This window comes from Eulemur rufifrons, chromosome 10 (assembly GCF_041146395.1).
Source record: "Eulemur rufifrons isolate Redbay chromosome 10, OSU_ERuf_1, whole genome shotgun sequence".
NCBI classification, from domain to species: Eukaryota; Metazoa; Chordata; class Mammalia; order Primates; family Lemuridae; genus Eulemur; species Eulemur rufifrons.
This window is the reverse complement of record NC_090992.1, coordinates 24,592,105-24,608,464: the sequence shown is the minus strand read 5'-3', so window position 1 is coordinate 24,608,464 and position 16,360 is coordinate 24,592,105. Positions and strand designations below refer to the sequence as shown.

Here is a 16,360-nt window from a genome sequence, read left to right as displayed (position 1 = left end):
TTTTGGAATCATTCTCCTGTTCCTCATAGCTCAGCATAAGACTATGCCAAGGACTAATAATTTCTCTCAGCACCATACCCATGACTTCTGCCCTTCCTTGGCAATTCAAAACGTGACAAACCTGCTCAAGCTTAGGCAAAACTGTACACAAAAGTGGTTTTGAGTAGGTGGCAGTACAGTGAACTTTTTCCGCCTTTCACTATAATTTTTTTAGAATTATATTCTGCAAAAATGCTTCATTTCCTTTATTATTATTTTTGGAAAGGATAGTTTATTAAATTTGTTTAGGTTTAAATAATAAGTTTTTAAATTAGGGCTTGGTTTGAAAATTGCCAAGGTCAATATTTACATATGTCAGTACCTTCCAGAGAAAGGTAATAGTCAGAGACAACCGCTCATGATGACATGTCTGGAATAGAAAGACCTTTTATAAAATTCCTGCTGAACGATGACTAGTGATGAAATATCTCTGACAAAAACAAAAATCACAATTTTTTGCAGTGTTATGACATCATACGAACCAGCACAGTTGCATATTAATGAAACGTGAGCTTTTGAAAAAAAATAAAGTAATATTTTATGATGGATATTCCGTAGCTTCCTCCTCCCCATGACTGTTATAATAATATCTTAGGCACAATTTAACTTCTGCTTGGTGCGCAATGCTGGGCCTTGTTAGAGATACAGAGCTCAGGGGTTTCCTTGGACTCAAACCCAGAAAATACAAGTTGTACCCTTCCCTGAGGCGATTTCGCACAAGGTGAAATGGAGAGCGAAGTGGGACTCAGATGGCCCAGAGTAGTAGCAGAAAAGCCACTGGAACCAGAGCCAGGGACTTGGCTTATGGTCCTGGCTCTGAGGCTAATTAGATCTTTGGGCAATGTTGTGCTGCTCTTGGCCTCAGCTTTCTCATCTTTAAAATGAAGGGACTGCACTGTAATCTCTGAGAGTCCATTCAGCTCAAAGAGAAACCTGGTCTCTTCCTACCAGAATCTAGCGTCTTCAGAAAACCTGCCTTTTGGACCTAGCTAAATGCTTTATTAAGCAACACTATTCATTCTCCATGTCCATGTAATAGATACCTTTACTCTGCCTATCACACAGGGTTGTCATGAACACGAAAAGATCATAAAAAGACCTTTATTTCATTCCCGCTAAGAGGTATATAGTGATAGAATTAATGTGGTAGCCTTTCCTAAGTTATGTATGTCTCAGTATAGATCAAAGATTCTTAGCTAAAGGGATGAGATTCTGACGGTGGAATTCCAAGCATTGGCCAGAATTGGGTGGGAAAACCTTTCCTGCATTCTTAAGAACTCCACAAATATTCTGTATTGTTTTTAAACCCAGCTGTTTAATCAAACCTCAAGGAGACTGTTCTGGTGGAGCTCACAGACTTGCCCAAACTCAAAAGAATATCTAAATGGGGAGGAGGAGGGGAGAGTCAGTAAGTCAATGTTTTGTTAATGAATAAAGATCCCATATTTCATTCCTGAAAACTCTCACGTTGTTTCAGGACCATCAGCAGAAGCACAAAGCTAGCTTCATAAACCACAGGATGTGAAAAATTCACTGTGACGAGGATACGCTACAGAAGTTCCCAGCTGAAGGGGACCTTCGGGAAGCGTGCAGTAGGGCCTACCTTGAAACTAGACATGATGCTGTCTGCTGGAAATCTGAAGATTCCCTGTCACATTTCACAGCGACAAGGCTGTGGGTGGGAATCCCCAGGAATCACTTATAACTGAGAGAAAAAGGGAGGCCACCTTCAAACTCCAGTTTCAAAAGACCTGAGGTCCTACTGGAACCCCAAAGCAACTGCACCATTTGGTGTCCCCAGAGAATATGAGCAACAGATCAAACTAATCCAACCCAGTGGAAAGAAGGGGCACTGCAGAGCTTCGCCTAATTTCTTAGCAACATTCAGCAGCAGCCATGACTTTCCTTCTGGTGAATTTCCACGTACCTTAGAATTTGAATTCATAATTCACACCCGTTTTAAATTGCCGCCACTACAGAAGTCTATAAGGATAAATGCTGACCCCTTTATGTCAAGCACCGTCCAAACAGTTCCAGGGAAAAGACTGAGGTAGAATTTTCTTCCCCAGTAGTCAGAGGGGCTCTGTACCTGGTTCTTGTGAGTTGCTAGCTCTCCCGACTGCCAAATCCGTGACAGACATTACAAGGCTGTGGCCACTCCTGCTAAGGTAGCCGCCATTTCCATCCAGCCTCCTCAAACAACTTACTACTAATTTCTACAATATGTAGGTGGCAACTGTAGCCCAACGGGTGTCTGTAGATACAAACCAAAGCTGCCTAAAATCATGTCTGGAAAGCTGACAAGTTCCCAGGAAATCTACCCTGAGCAGCAGACAGAAATAAAAGAACTGGTAAGAAGAGAAACAGACCTATAATGTAACACAGTTCCCTGAAATTCATTATATTTAATACCAAACTTCCATGATAAATCAAGGAATTGGACCTAATTCTTCCCTGATTATTTTGGGTATGTTATTATTAATGTTGCAGAAACATTTTAAGCCACTGTCTATCAGCAATTCGATGAAAGAAAAACACTAACATTTCACGGGTAATGTTGAGAGCACAGTGACTTGAAAGAAACTACTATTAGTAAACTAAACAGCACTCTAAATAAAGAAAATTACTGCTGTTAAGACATACTGTTCTGAGAATTATCAGGAAGAGCACCACAATGCTAACTCTGCTGTATATAAGAAATTATTCAAGTATGCATTTGAGTAATTCTGCATTTTAATTTAACCCTTTGAAACATTAATCAAACTGTGGCTAATTATAGGAATTAAGGAATTAAACGATGGAATCTTCTAAAAGATATTATTTAAAAGGCAGTTTATACAATTACTTGTATAGATGTTTGCTTTAAAGAGGAAAACAGTTCTACTGTAATGAAAAGGGTCTTAGAAAATTAAATTAACAAGGGGGGACCAGGCTGATATGAAACTAAATTAGCATCAAATGCAAATTACAGGGTACTTAATGGTAGAAACAGGTGCAGGGAAGAACCCTAAATGAGATAAATGAATAAAACATCCCTCTCCACAAATGTGGAAGCTGACACAAAGTCAATGATATGAATAATTCAGCAGCCTCCACACTGCTGTTGAGGTCAGCCTGCCTTGACCTTTGAAACAGGAAGTAAAATTCAGTTCAAATTTGAGTGACTGGAAATATAACAGTTATTTGTTTTTTATATTAAAAAACCCACAGAATTTTTAAAAATACAAATATAGGGAATATACAATAGATTTCTAAAAGAGACATTACATAATCCAAGTAGTTGGTAAACAAACAAAAAAAAAAAAACTGTTAGATAAGATTTTACCCAAACCATGTTTCAATATGGAAATCCTAAAATTAAAATAATTAAAAGCACAGTGCTCGGCTTTTTGATCAAATTCCCTGTGAGAATAAATTTCTACATCTTTACCCTTTCTTCAAATTATTTCATTGCGTTGCTACCAATGTAAAAAGCATGTCATAATAAAAACAAAATTAGCCACATTTTCTTATTAGTAATGCAATCTCTCACATTTATAATATAAAATTGGTTAAACTAGATTTTTAAAAATCTAGTGTAGCTGCTTTTTTTTATCCTCCAACCCTGATTTAATAAATGTTGTGTCCCAAAGACTTGTTTACCTTATAAAAATGCAACCTAGGTTCTAAAAACAAATCATTCTCATAACTGAGTATCGACTGCGGTTTTACGTGTCTTTTATGCTTTTTTTCTTTCTTTGCATGCTTCAAAAGTATTTTGTACAGTCAAAGAGTGAAAGTACTCTTCTCATTTCAAATTGAATTTGGTGCTGTTAGAGATTAACAGGGTATGACAACAAACCAATTTCTACAAGCTAGAAAGACAGCAAAATATTTATGGTATATCACCCTCATCCTTATTTTACAGGATGGCATAAAAGATGTTTGATAATAGCAGTTATCTCTGCCCTCCAATTGGTTCTATTAATGGGACCCACAACTTGGCTATCTACCTTTCATCTATCTACTGTGCTTGTCAGATAAAAGATTATGTTGAAAGATGAGCTTAATTTTATTTTCTAGATTTAAAGAGGGTTAAAGCTGCACACACACACACATTCCAGCCGTCTATGGGAGAGCAGTGGAAAGTAGGTCTATGATGATAATTACCATAGGAAGAAGTTTGAGAAATGTTCCTCCTAAACCTGAGTGTTCAGCTGAGGCAAAATTAAAGATGCAGAGTGTGTTGGGTTTTTCTTAATTATTATTATTATTATTATCATATCTGCTAAATCACTCCTCGCTCGACATTTAATAAAGGGTGATAGACCAAACACTGCTGATTTGGGGTTTGCCGTAATGACTGACCTGAGCCTGGAAGGCTTTGTGTACAAAGTGGCCCCCCCATTAAACGAGGGCTCTGTGGAACCAGCTGGTTCTCATTTTGAAACAACCGGTTTCTCTATCCCCAAGTGCTAAAGAAAATAATCCCTGCAATCTATGACTGCACACTTTCACAGAGGCAGCAACGAGAATTTGATTGTGGAGATAATCAAAGTCATTCCTGGAACTTCCAAGAAAAAAAAAAGGGTGGAAAGAGGTGGGGTAGAAAGAAAGAATAGTCAATGATAGTGTTTAAAATTAAACTATGACAAATCATTTTGAGTGCAGGAGAGGGAGGAGGAACCCCGCCCTTTAAGGGATTCAGTTGAAACAGCTCTGTTTTCTTCCCCACTCGGCTGCTGGCTGCTCCAGAGGGAGGTCGGAGATGCGATTAGTCAGGGCCACAGCCCTCAGTGTCCGGCTGGGAAGCTGAAGAATCGAAACACGCTTCGAGAAGCTACTTGTCACTGATGACACATCACAATGAGGTTTTTGGGTTTTGTTTTGTTTTTTTTTTTTTTTAAGTTTCAATCTTAAATAAAATAGCCGGGGAGGAATCTAACTGGATTCTTCAACCAATGGTCTTTCTTAGCTAATCTGAAACACTGAGATTACTTTGATGTTAAGGAAAAAAAAAAAAAACCAAAGAGGGTATCAGACATTCGAAGGCACCCATCTTTCAATCTCCAGGAGAGCTCGTTATTTTATTATTATTTTTTTAACGCTACGTTGTTTTACAATAAGAACCTGTGCTCAAATCGCCTGAATGACATTCGGCTGAACCTACGTTCCCTGCCCACCTACAGATTTCATGAGCTGTAGGGGAAAAAAAAAAAAAAAAACGAAAATATGTGTAATCCGTCTGTCTGCACTATCTGCCTTTAACAGGAAGAAGAGACGGGCTCACTGAGGACACTCAGGGCCTCTCAATTAACCTGATTAGTTCAGCACATTGCTCTCATGAACGACACCTTATCTTGAAAATAAGGGAGAACTTCCTTCCCCAAGTAGACACAGAAGCCCCCTAAAGCCACAAAGATGCAGCCTATCAAATGTGAGCGGCCTCTGCTTCTCCTCCCTCTTCCCAGCTTGCAGGTCAAAGAGACTGGCAGCCCCAGCGCCTGATTGGATTTTGTGTCCTAAGGACAGAAGGCAAGCTCCCGTCTGCCCAGGTGGCCTTGGAGAAGGCTGGGAAAAGGGATGCCCTGTGGGCAACTTCAAGCCCCTTCTTTCAGAGTCAACCAGGCACATGATGGGATTGGGGGTGGGGGACAGGAGGATTTGGGAGGGGGGAGGAGAGAAAGAAAATTCATTAACCCCTCAATCACCAGAGTGCCATGTCAATACTATACCTGGCTGAAAGAAAAACTGGTGAATTCTTATGTCTTCTAACATTATACAAAACAAAGGCTCTGCTTAAACACAGGTTACCCTAACACTGATTCCACATTTGATGTAATGATGGGAGGGAGATGGCAGAGTTTTGGTCCTACAAAAATCAAGCTTTCCCCCAAACTCTCTGAAATCTGCTGGTTTGCAAAGAATGCCATATGTATATATGTTTTTAATTTATATTATCACGTGTAATAGACATACTAGTTAACAGAATATATTCTTGAGAATGTGCTTTGTGAGAATGTCAACAGCAGGGTTTTTCACTTGTCTGCTCTGTGATTTACTTGATCAATTAAACAGTTAGGCAATGAGGAGATTTGCATGGTAATCGTGTGAAGATTAACATTTTTAAGTGTAACAAATTTAATATTTTATCTTACATTTTCTGTTCCTCATCATTCTTTAATGGCAGTGCCATTTCACTTTATTGTGTAGTTGTAACAAGCCTGTCTTTAGGCAGAGAGATGAGCCACCAGATCCAACAATTGCATTTCTAACTCTTGTCATTCTTTCATTTCACAGAAACAAACCTTAAGCACCTCGGACACAGGATCATCGAGGCTCTGTGCTTACGGTCTACCCCCTAAAGAGTTTATTTGCTTCTTTGTGCTCAGCAATACCACCAAAAAACTAAAATTAGAGTGCCACAGCTGGAAAGGGTCTTAGCCATCTCTTCATTCTGGCCTTTATCTTAAAAATAACAGCCACCTTATATTGAATATGTATTATGTGCCAGGCATTGTGCTAAGGGCTCTCCATGTATTATCTAATTACTCCTCACCACTACCCTCTAAAGTAGGAACGACTACTGTTATCCCTGTGTTACAGATGAAGAAACTGAGACTTAGGGAAGTTAAACCACCTGCAGTCCCGCAGCGCTGCTGGCAGAGCTGGGATTTGATCCAAGACATTAGACTCCACAGCCTTCAGTCTCAACCAATGTATTGGCTGTCTCGGAAGAGTGTGAGAAAGCTGCACGTTTGCTCAAGTTCAAAACCACTGAGTATGAGCTAAAAGGCAACCTCAACCCGGGGATATTTTTCCTCTGCATCATGATCCCAGTCTAAAATAGCATTCTTCAATTAAAAAAAAAATCAATATGTTTTTTATTTACACTTTATTACTACTCCAACTTTTTTTTTTTTTTTTCCATGCAGGGGAGGGGATCAACTCTGAGACACTGAGAAAGCTGCATGAGGCCAGGACCATATCTGTCTTTCTCACTGAAAACAGTGCCTGGCATATAGTAGAGGTTTAATAAATATTTGTGGAAAGAAAAAAATGAGTGAATCCTTATCCAAGGAGATTTAGCTACCATGATTAACTATTCAGTAAGGTAATAGTGTTTATAAGAAAGTTCCATGGCAATGATCACATTAAAATCACATGGAATATATTATTTTCAAATTCCAAGAGCTGCCTCATTTTAAGCACCTGATATGTGCCAAGCCCAGCGCTGGGTATTTTAACCCTGGCAACTCTTCAAAATAGAATTGACTTTTCTCATCTTGGAAATGGGAAAACTGAGCCCTCTGAGGTTCAGGTAGTGACAAGCAACAGTGGAGGAACTGGATCCCTCACCCAATGGACTCCAAAATCTATGCCTTTTCCATCACACTATGCCTTCTCCCAGATCTCTCTCTGGATTACTGACTTTTCTCTCAATGAAATACACAATGGTTCACTCATCAAATTAAATGAGAACAAAAGAACTGAATATTACTCCAGCAATGGTACAACAATTATGTCTGATATATAAATCTTTTAATCCCCAAATTTAAGTATGACATCAACTAAGAAAACTGGTTAGGTAAATAGGTTTAGAATAATATATGGCAAGGATGAATTGTGGATACCAAAAAATCCACATAAAATAAATGAGACAGTCTGAAATACCTGAAACAGGGTTTTTAACTGTGCAATTAGGAGAGAAAAAAAAAAATTAGGCTGAGAGCTAGGATATGTGGAGTTTCTAATCAGTTGCTTTGTCACTATAAAGTGGACAGTACCTTAGGCTGTGTGCCTCAGTTTACAGATCTGTCAAATGGAGTCAATTTGTTTGAAGAGAATTCTCTGAAATATTATACCTTAAAGTGCTCTAAAACTTTGCAAGTACAATTTATGTGCAATTTACTATTAACCTCAACAGTGGTCAGGGATTTTGTTTGTTTTGTTTTAAACGGCCCATAGGCCAGAATTCAGATGCTGGCGTTTATGAGCCACAATAGGGCACTCCTACACCCACAACCACAAGAAGAAAGACTCAATTTTTTAAAGATATTCTGAAATGTACACCGTACATTGAAGATTAGAATCTGGCTTTAGGAAACCTCAAGACTGTACAGAGAAACATGGGTTTCAACATTGTTGGTAACAGCTTCAAAGATAATCGGGCAAACTCTTAACCAACTTCCTTTTCTAAAAAACTTTTTAATAAATAAAAAAGAGACTGCTCACTTTTTATCTTTCTTTTTGTCTTTGGGGGGTGGGGGGTGTGTGTGTGTGTAGCCAAACCTAATGCAGGTCCAGAGTTCTTCAAACTAACTTTCCACTCTGAGAGGGGACTTTAGCCAATAGTGCATCCGAGACTATTAAAAATGATATTTTAAGATATTACTGACAGATCAGAATATTAATGGGTGGGAAACATATGAAAAATCGATGGGGAAAATCCGAATCGTTTATCTATCGAAGAAGAGCAAAGAAATTGCAAGCAGCATGATTATCTGATGTTCCGATGGAGTGACAAAGGGCTTTGGTCCAATGGCAGTTGGTTTGGGAAGGTGGAGGAAAGAACGACCTCTTGCCCATCAGCGTGGTCACCCAGCCCCGCTCCCGACTCCTCGCACGCACCGTGCGACTCTCAGTCCGCGCGCACCACCCAGCATAGACGGGGAGCAGCACCGTGTGACAGTGCAGCAGCTAGTAGCGTGAAACAAAATATTCTAACACTTCACTCTGACAACTTTCAATTCATTGATTAAAAAAGAAAAGAAAAAGTTATTTCAACCTCGAAGATGTCATGTCCTGAGACCCCTCGTTCACACCCTATAGAAGAAGATCTCTTCCTACCCACACACGATATCAATATTCGGTCAACTGAGCAGCAAATGAGCAAAAAAGTTCTTGAGGGATTCTTGACATTGATTAAAAGGACATTTTTTTTTTTAAACCACCACCACCACAACCTTTCCATGAGCCAACATTTAAGAATCTTGCCCAAGCCCTATAAAATGTGTGCAATACGACGGCGTCCGGATTAAAAATGCACATGCGCAGTTTGATTACGATGTTCTCTTTTTTTTCCCCCTGCCCTGGCACCGAAAGTGTTAAAGAAAACAATAAAAGAACAAGTGAGTGTACAGGGTAGGATTTACTGGCATTTACTTTTAATCTATGGCCCTTCACTCTGTAGCTTATCGGGCCTCTGTCAGTCCTTTTTCCCTCTTTATATTTCATGAGGAGCCCCCCATGCTGCTACTGAGAGACAGAGCCCAAGTGTCTATAAGCTTTTTGTCAGGTAAAAAGAGAAGAAAAAGGAAAGGAACAAGAGGAAAAGCAAAGCTAAGAGGCATCTATTAGATGTCACTAGGCTTTTGTATTCATGTCAATGATTCAGGATTAGAGTATTTGAAATAATCTTATTGAGAGGAATCAAAAGGCCCACGGAGTGAGAGGCTGCTCTGTAGCATATGGCAAAGGCACGAACAATATCTTATTAAAGATGTGTTGGCTAACACTATTACTTTATATTATATTACAAAACTATTGTGCCTCAAACAGTTAGCAGGATGGTATAGTTACCGAGTGCCATTTTGGAGGCTGCTGTGTAGGATCAGGCTATATAATTTGCCAGCTTGTCCAGTTAAGTCATTACAAGTAGGGTTCAGGGCATGTTTGGAACTGGACCCAAGCCCTTCACTTTCAAAAATAAAAATTCCCAAAGCACACTGAAGACCACTCTGTTCCCACTGAAAGCGGAGTACACATTACATAGATGAAATGCCAATGGCATGTTCTTCCCCCGAATCAGTTTCATTAAGTTTGCAACATTTAACATGTATGACCCGCCTCCAAACCCCACCCTATCCCCCCAACGGCCAATGGAAAATATCACAGATTTCTTTTGGCTTGACTTCCCTCCCCATGAAGAATATGTGCACACACACACTCATACGTACACATACACATTCAGCTTCACACTTAGCAGGATTAGGGCAATTATTACAAAATTCTATTATAATGAATACTGTAATGTTAAAACCTTCATTTGCTTCTGGACAAAGACTTGTAACTGGAGAAATAGTTTGCAAGGGAGATTTCTCTTCATCTACCCACACCTTTAAAGGCAGCAGGCAATGAAAGACAACTGTTCAACGTTTCACCGATTGCAGTAGGAGTACTGAGTCACTTTTGTATTGTCCCGGACAGCAGACAGCTACACAGTTTGTAAAGAGAGGTATGGGACGGGGCAGGGGTGAGAAGGAAGAATTAGTAGTCTACTTCAGATAACATATCATGCAAATTAAAATGACCAAGGTATCATTTCTTTATGCAGAAATCTCTAAACAGAGTTTTTAAAATCTAGTCAAATTTTATTAGAGAGTTAGTCAGGTGCTGACAGTAGGGGGAAATGAAGAAATGAGGGGAATTTATCAACAGAGAGTTGCACTTGGGGAGAGTTTTTTCCCTTTATTCTAAACAACTTCTTTTAGAAAGTAAAAGCGTGTTTAATATAGTGATATATTCTCATCACAAAACAATTGTGCAAAGTTGCCAACATGACACACAGGGGACTTTGTACTGCTTTTCTGTATTTTTCCAGAACTGTTGCAAAAGCAAAGTTATGATGACATGGGATTAAAAACCTACACAATGAGCTGACACCCGCACCATGCTACACATACCCACTGCTGATTCTCTGAAGCTCTGTTAAATACATTTCTTGGAAGTTGCTGCCATTATTTCCCTTACAGGAAAACCACTGTTGTTCATTATACAGTGTCTGTAGTAGTATTATACCATGTAAAAGTACTTTGCGTTATGATATATTGTCAGCATATTTGAAATGCATTTTAATGTATCCTGGTTGTGTATTTGGGAATAGCTGATAGCAAATGGAATATAGACTGCTATTAGCTTATTGTATTAGTTATTTTCTTATCATGGTAGCAAACTGCACACAAATGTACAGGGCTCATCTCATATTCAGAATGGTATTATCTGATATGCGATAAAATTTAGAATGATACTCACATAAGTCTCATCGCTAATAATCACAAGTGAATTCCCACTGAGAAGACAAATGTTTAAACACACTAGGGTTAATAAACAACCGTAAATTCAGTGTGGATGCTGGCTTTTCACTTTTGAAAAAATGCAAACCTCTCAAACCAACCAAAAAGACAGCAATTATCCCACCTGGGGCAATTTTAAAGAGTGAATTCCTCCTCCTTTTATTTTAACCAAGTACTCAATGTTAGGAAATCAGGTGGTATAAAAGGTTTATCAGAGCTCTGAGAAATGTATTTACACCTCTGGTTCTTCATGCCCCAGACTGCCGCTTGTGTGTGGTGCAGAATGATGATGTTAGGTGGTTGGTCCATCTAAAAACCAGATGAAGACCAAAATAGTAGGAGTTGAAAGGGCAATGAAATGAAGTCATGAAACTCTGACTAAAAGCCTCATTTGCAACTTTAATAAAAGTATATATTTATGTTCATGTTAGTTGAGGACTTTATATGGACAACAAAAAAAAATTTAATACTCTTAGGATTTACCTCTGATGAGAAAAGACAGAGAAGGAAGTCACGTATTGTTGAGATGCCCAGATGCTTTCACAGTCTTTGGAAACTATGTACCCTACCTCACCCAATGGTAAAAAATGTGTGTGTGTGTGTGTGTGTGTGTGTATGTGTGTGTATGAAAATATATATATGTGTGTGTATATCTCCTAAGTCTAAAGTTTTTCTATTATTTTCCTATTATACAGATGGACATATATGTTACATAAATATATTGGGGTAGGTTTAATCAAGAAAATTAGCCTGGTGGTAAGACAACACTGCACTTTTCTGAAGTCTTATCACAGCATTTCTACATCTTAGTTGAAAAATGAATCTTCAATAAAATTGTCTCTCTGAACAACACTAATATGGTTAAGTTTTTCTGTTCCTATGATGTACAGCATGCAAATCAACAGGCAAAATGAGCATTCTAATATTTTCATTACTGAACATTCTATTTCAGACAATCATAAAACAAACCCAATTAGTGTTACCTAAATGAAAGTGATCTAGATGTGGAAGATCTTTAGACAATTCTGGAAAAAAGCAAATATAGGCTTTTTTTGTCTTTATAGGAGAACCTTGGGTAAAGTGTGGCCTAAAGTAATTCCAAACAGACTAGGTTTTTCATTTTATAAAATTTGTGTATTTTTTTTAATGTCACATGTCAAGTTCTAGATCTCATAGCTGTAAATATACATATAGGGATTCTTATAAATGCAAAATAGAGACATGGCAAATCTGTTAAGATTACAATAAACAAACTCAAAATCTTTAGAGGTACATTATAATAGTTGATAGGCTTTTTAAAAATCCACGTTTTAAATACTGGCTTTGAGGACCCCAAAACTGGCAGGTACTTGGGCCACGTTACATTCTGAAAGGACTACATCTAAATTCACAGGAGACAGAAGAACCTAATTTGAGCAGGAATTTCATCCTTTGTTACTTCTATGTATTAGAAAAATTCCACTTGTTAACAGCTAAGTATTCACAGTATAAGGAAATGAAGAATTGGGCTCATACTGTCATCTCTTATTTAGTGATCTAACTATCTCACCAATCACACTGATCCTAAATTGAAAAACAAACAATTATTGAGCTGCCCCTATTCTGCCCTACTGGAAATATGCAACACAAATCTAGCCAGAAACTTCAGAGCTCTGTGTGAAAGGAATCCTATAGTATAATTTGGAGAAAGAAATGTTTTTGTAAGACCATCTGTATTCATCCATGTCATTGCTCAAAGATAGTTTTGGAAAATAACGAGTCTTGTGAAGCAAATCAAGAATGGATGGTAATCCTAACTAACCAGTATGGAATAACAGGCTGCATGCTTCATACATTCAGTTCAAGCATTTATAAAGAATTTTCCATATAGAAAATGGAAGATTTTTTTATAGATGCAGAAAAACTGGGTTCCCAATTCAGACTACCCTATGTGACTTTTGTCATTATCATCTTTTCTGATTCTTACAAAGTAAACCTAATTAAGAACCTCCCTCATTAGTCTTCCAGAAAAATTAGCACAGCTTATGCTAATTACTCCTGCGAAATTTAATAAACTCGTTGAAATGGGAATAGTCTAATGAGGTTTTATTTATTGAACTAAGATAACTCCAAGGAAAAAGGTTAGGACACAAGGATATCCAATGTGGTAATAAAACTACAATTTATTCAATTTCTAAACATGAAGTTTATTGCAAACCTTTTAAATTCAAATATGAGTTACTATGTGAATATGTTAAATCAATCTCCACCATAATTCAATAACTGGAAGTCATTTTTTGCTTTTTACTTTAACAATAATTATCACACATAGCCCTTTACCTCAACAATAATGAAATTTGCTGTTATTAGTTCCTGGTCATCTGCTATTAAACATAACACATTTGACTTTTTCCATGTCTGTGCAGCCCAAATACCTAGATCATTGGGCACAGGCTGGGTTTTGTGCTTCTCAGTCAAGCTATTTGGAATCAGGCAGACATACAACCTGGCAGTCAACTCCAGAAGTATACTTCCTACATTTACAGCAATTTTCCTATAAACTTTTTAGAAGTGACTTGACAAATTGTCACAATTGTAAGAAGAATTCGGGTCATATTTTTCTTAGTCTGTGCATGCCATTAGAATGAAGTACAAATCCATTTTCTAAATCACAAGATGCAATCACTGATTTTTTAATTCCACTTTTTTGATAGAATATGCCAGGCTGATGTCCCAAAATCACTGGCAACAAATAATACAGCCAAAATTTAATACAGAAATAGCTTGCCCTGCTCCATTGCCGTATGACCAGAAAGCCTCTTCTCTCTATCCTATAAATAGTTTTCCTGAATAACCACTGCTAAAAGTCTTTTGAATGATAAAAATAGCAGCGTTCTCCCAAATTCCGAAGGACAAGCAAAGAGAACTAAAAATCATTGGTGCTCAAAAGGTGACTGCGTGTTGAAACTATGCTAAATCCTAACACAAGGATTGCCTGTATCCTCAGCCCTATAATTGCATATTGTATGCATCATGTAAAAACAGTTACTATTGCTACTGAATGCAGGCCCCATAGCCTATTTTTACAAAATATTCAGGGATTCACATCCATAAATCTGAAAGCAAATCAAACCCTAAGCACGTAACACAGATATTATGCAATCTGTAATATAGAATCAAATTGGAAACTATGAAATTCAAACACGGTTGCCATCATTTTTTTCCCCTTTGCAGCAATTTTATGGAATTGAAAAATCTTTTCTATTTTGCCCTTCCTTGCATAAGTTCTTTTCTTGTTGTTATTCTCTTCTCTCGCTGTTAAAAATGGAAGTTTCACATATCAGCACAGACAGAGCTGGAGCATTTAAAACCTTTGGCAGACCGAAGGACAAATAAATTCTGAAAACTCAGATGCAAATAAAAATAGCTAAATAGGGTTTTGCATATCAACTGGCATCACTGCATGAAAAGATAGTTCATGAGAGACAACGGCAACAGCCAGCAAATAAACATATGCTGGGGCTTGCGCACACACATTATGTTTTAGCTGTTTTTAAAGTATTCCTATCTAAAGAGACCAAGATTGGCTACACACTGTTTTCTACTTGGTCAAACCAAAAGAGAAAAAAATGAAAAGGATAAATGTCGTGAGTAATATCTCTAAAGCCACCAACAGCATAAAGTGCACACTTATTTTGCCTAAACTGTTTGAACTATCCCCAGCCAAGGAAAGGTTTTAAGTACCCTACTGGGACAGATGCAAGGCGGCAACAATAGAAGCCACACTAATGCAACCCAGGTAACACAATCCTGTTTCAAAAACAGGGGCCGGGCTAATTACAGCGCTGCTGAGTTAAGTTTCTTATGCCATCGCAACCCACAGAAACAGGTCAAAATCAAGTGTTATTCAAACCACAGTCATATCAACCTTCTATATCAAAGTCACAGCTTAAAACCAGACGAAGAACTTAAAAGCTCAACCCATTCTCAAGCCAAAAAAAAAAAAGTGTTTTCATTGCGAGTGGCAAGGTAAGGTTCTTGTCATCATCTAAAGCAAAAGGAACTGTGTGGCAGAACAAACTGCTTATACTTTCAAAATTTGGGGGGATATTTAGGCTGGTCCTTTCATCAGTACACTTTCTTCTTAATAGAAGAGTAAGAAAAACTTGCTTAAAATAACAAACAATATTTTGAAGAGATATATTTAAATAAAATGAACAGCATAAAGGTTCAAGTTGTTTTTGGCCTTATTTATTTGAAGACTTTTATCTTCCATCACAGAAAAAGCAATTATATGAACGGCATATCTGCTTTCATGGATAAATATGCTATCCTATTTCTATGGGCAGCATGCATCACTATACATTAAATTTTCACATTTAACTTTGAGTCAAATATATTAATACTCTTATATAGAGCAAAAATGTATATTTTAGTGAATAGTAGCAAGAAATATTTAATTAAAATATCTGATTGAAATGTAACCTTTATAAAGCCAATTGGCAATCAATATTGAGTTTAAGTCTGAAAAACATAGGTTAAAAATCAACAATCAGTCTGTTGACATAAGTAATCATGATGCAAAGGAGACACCTTGGAGTTTCTTTGTTAACTGAAAAATGATAAATCAAACCCAAAAAAGGTGAAGAATTGGAAAGACAGATAAGTGTTTTGGTTTTGATGCTGTTGTCGTTGTCATCAAAAATCCATTAACACCAAACCCAAGAAGGGACCATTTGTTCGGCCCTTGATTTCCTCAATGAGCTCGGTTAGTCTTACTGGCAAGACTTTTTTTCCAGCTAGTAGAAGATGCTAGCTCTTTTCCTAGCTGACAATTGACAGTATCTATAAACCTTCCAGGCCATTTAACTCTCAACAAGTAATGCTATGTAACAAATGGTTTATCATACATGTTTCCATACAATGAATTTCAATAATTAAAATGTAAAATGAATATTTGGAATGCGACTTTGCATAATATGTGCACACACTGACTTGAAATTGCACCGAACAACTAAAACAGATTTATTGTTCTGCAGTGATTTACTTGGTCATGTCAGATTAGTAATATGGATCTGTTTAAAAACACAATAATTAAGACAAGCAAGATAAATTAATCAACTTACAATACAGTACGAGCTGCAATCAAACCCGGGAAATAACAGTAGAAAACCTCGGTTCACAGATCTCTTTAAACTGCTTTTATGCATAAATAAAACCTTAAAATGTAGATGGATTACGTCCAACAGAACTACTGTAGCTAAAAGTGATAATGATTCAAACATTTT

General features: G+C 37.5%; 1 protein-coding gene across 16 annotated transcripts in view; it reads right to left on the bottom strand.

The window, feature by feature from the left end:
- Positions 1-16,360, bottom strand: part of EBF1 (EBF transcription factor 1) — a 385,100-nt gene that overhangs the window by 343,123 nt on the left and 25,617 nt on the right. The gene's annotated exons all lie outside the window — the stretch shown is intronic.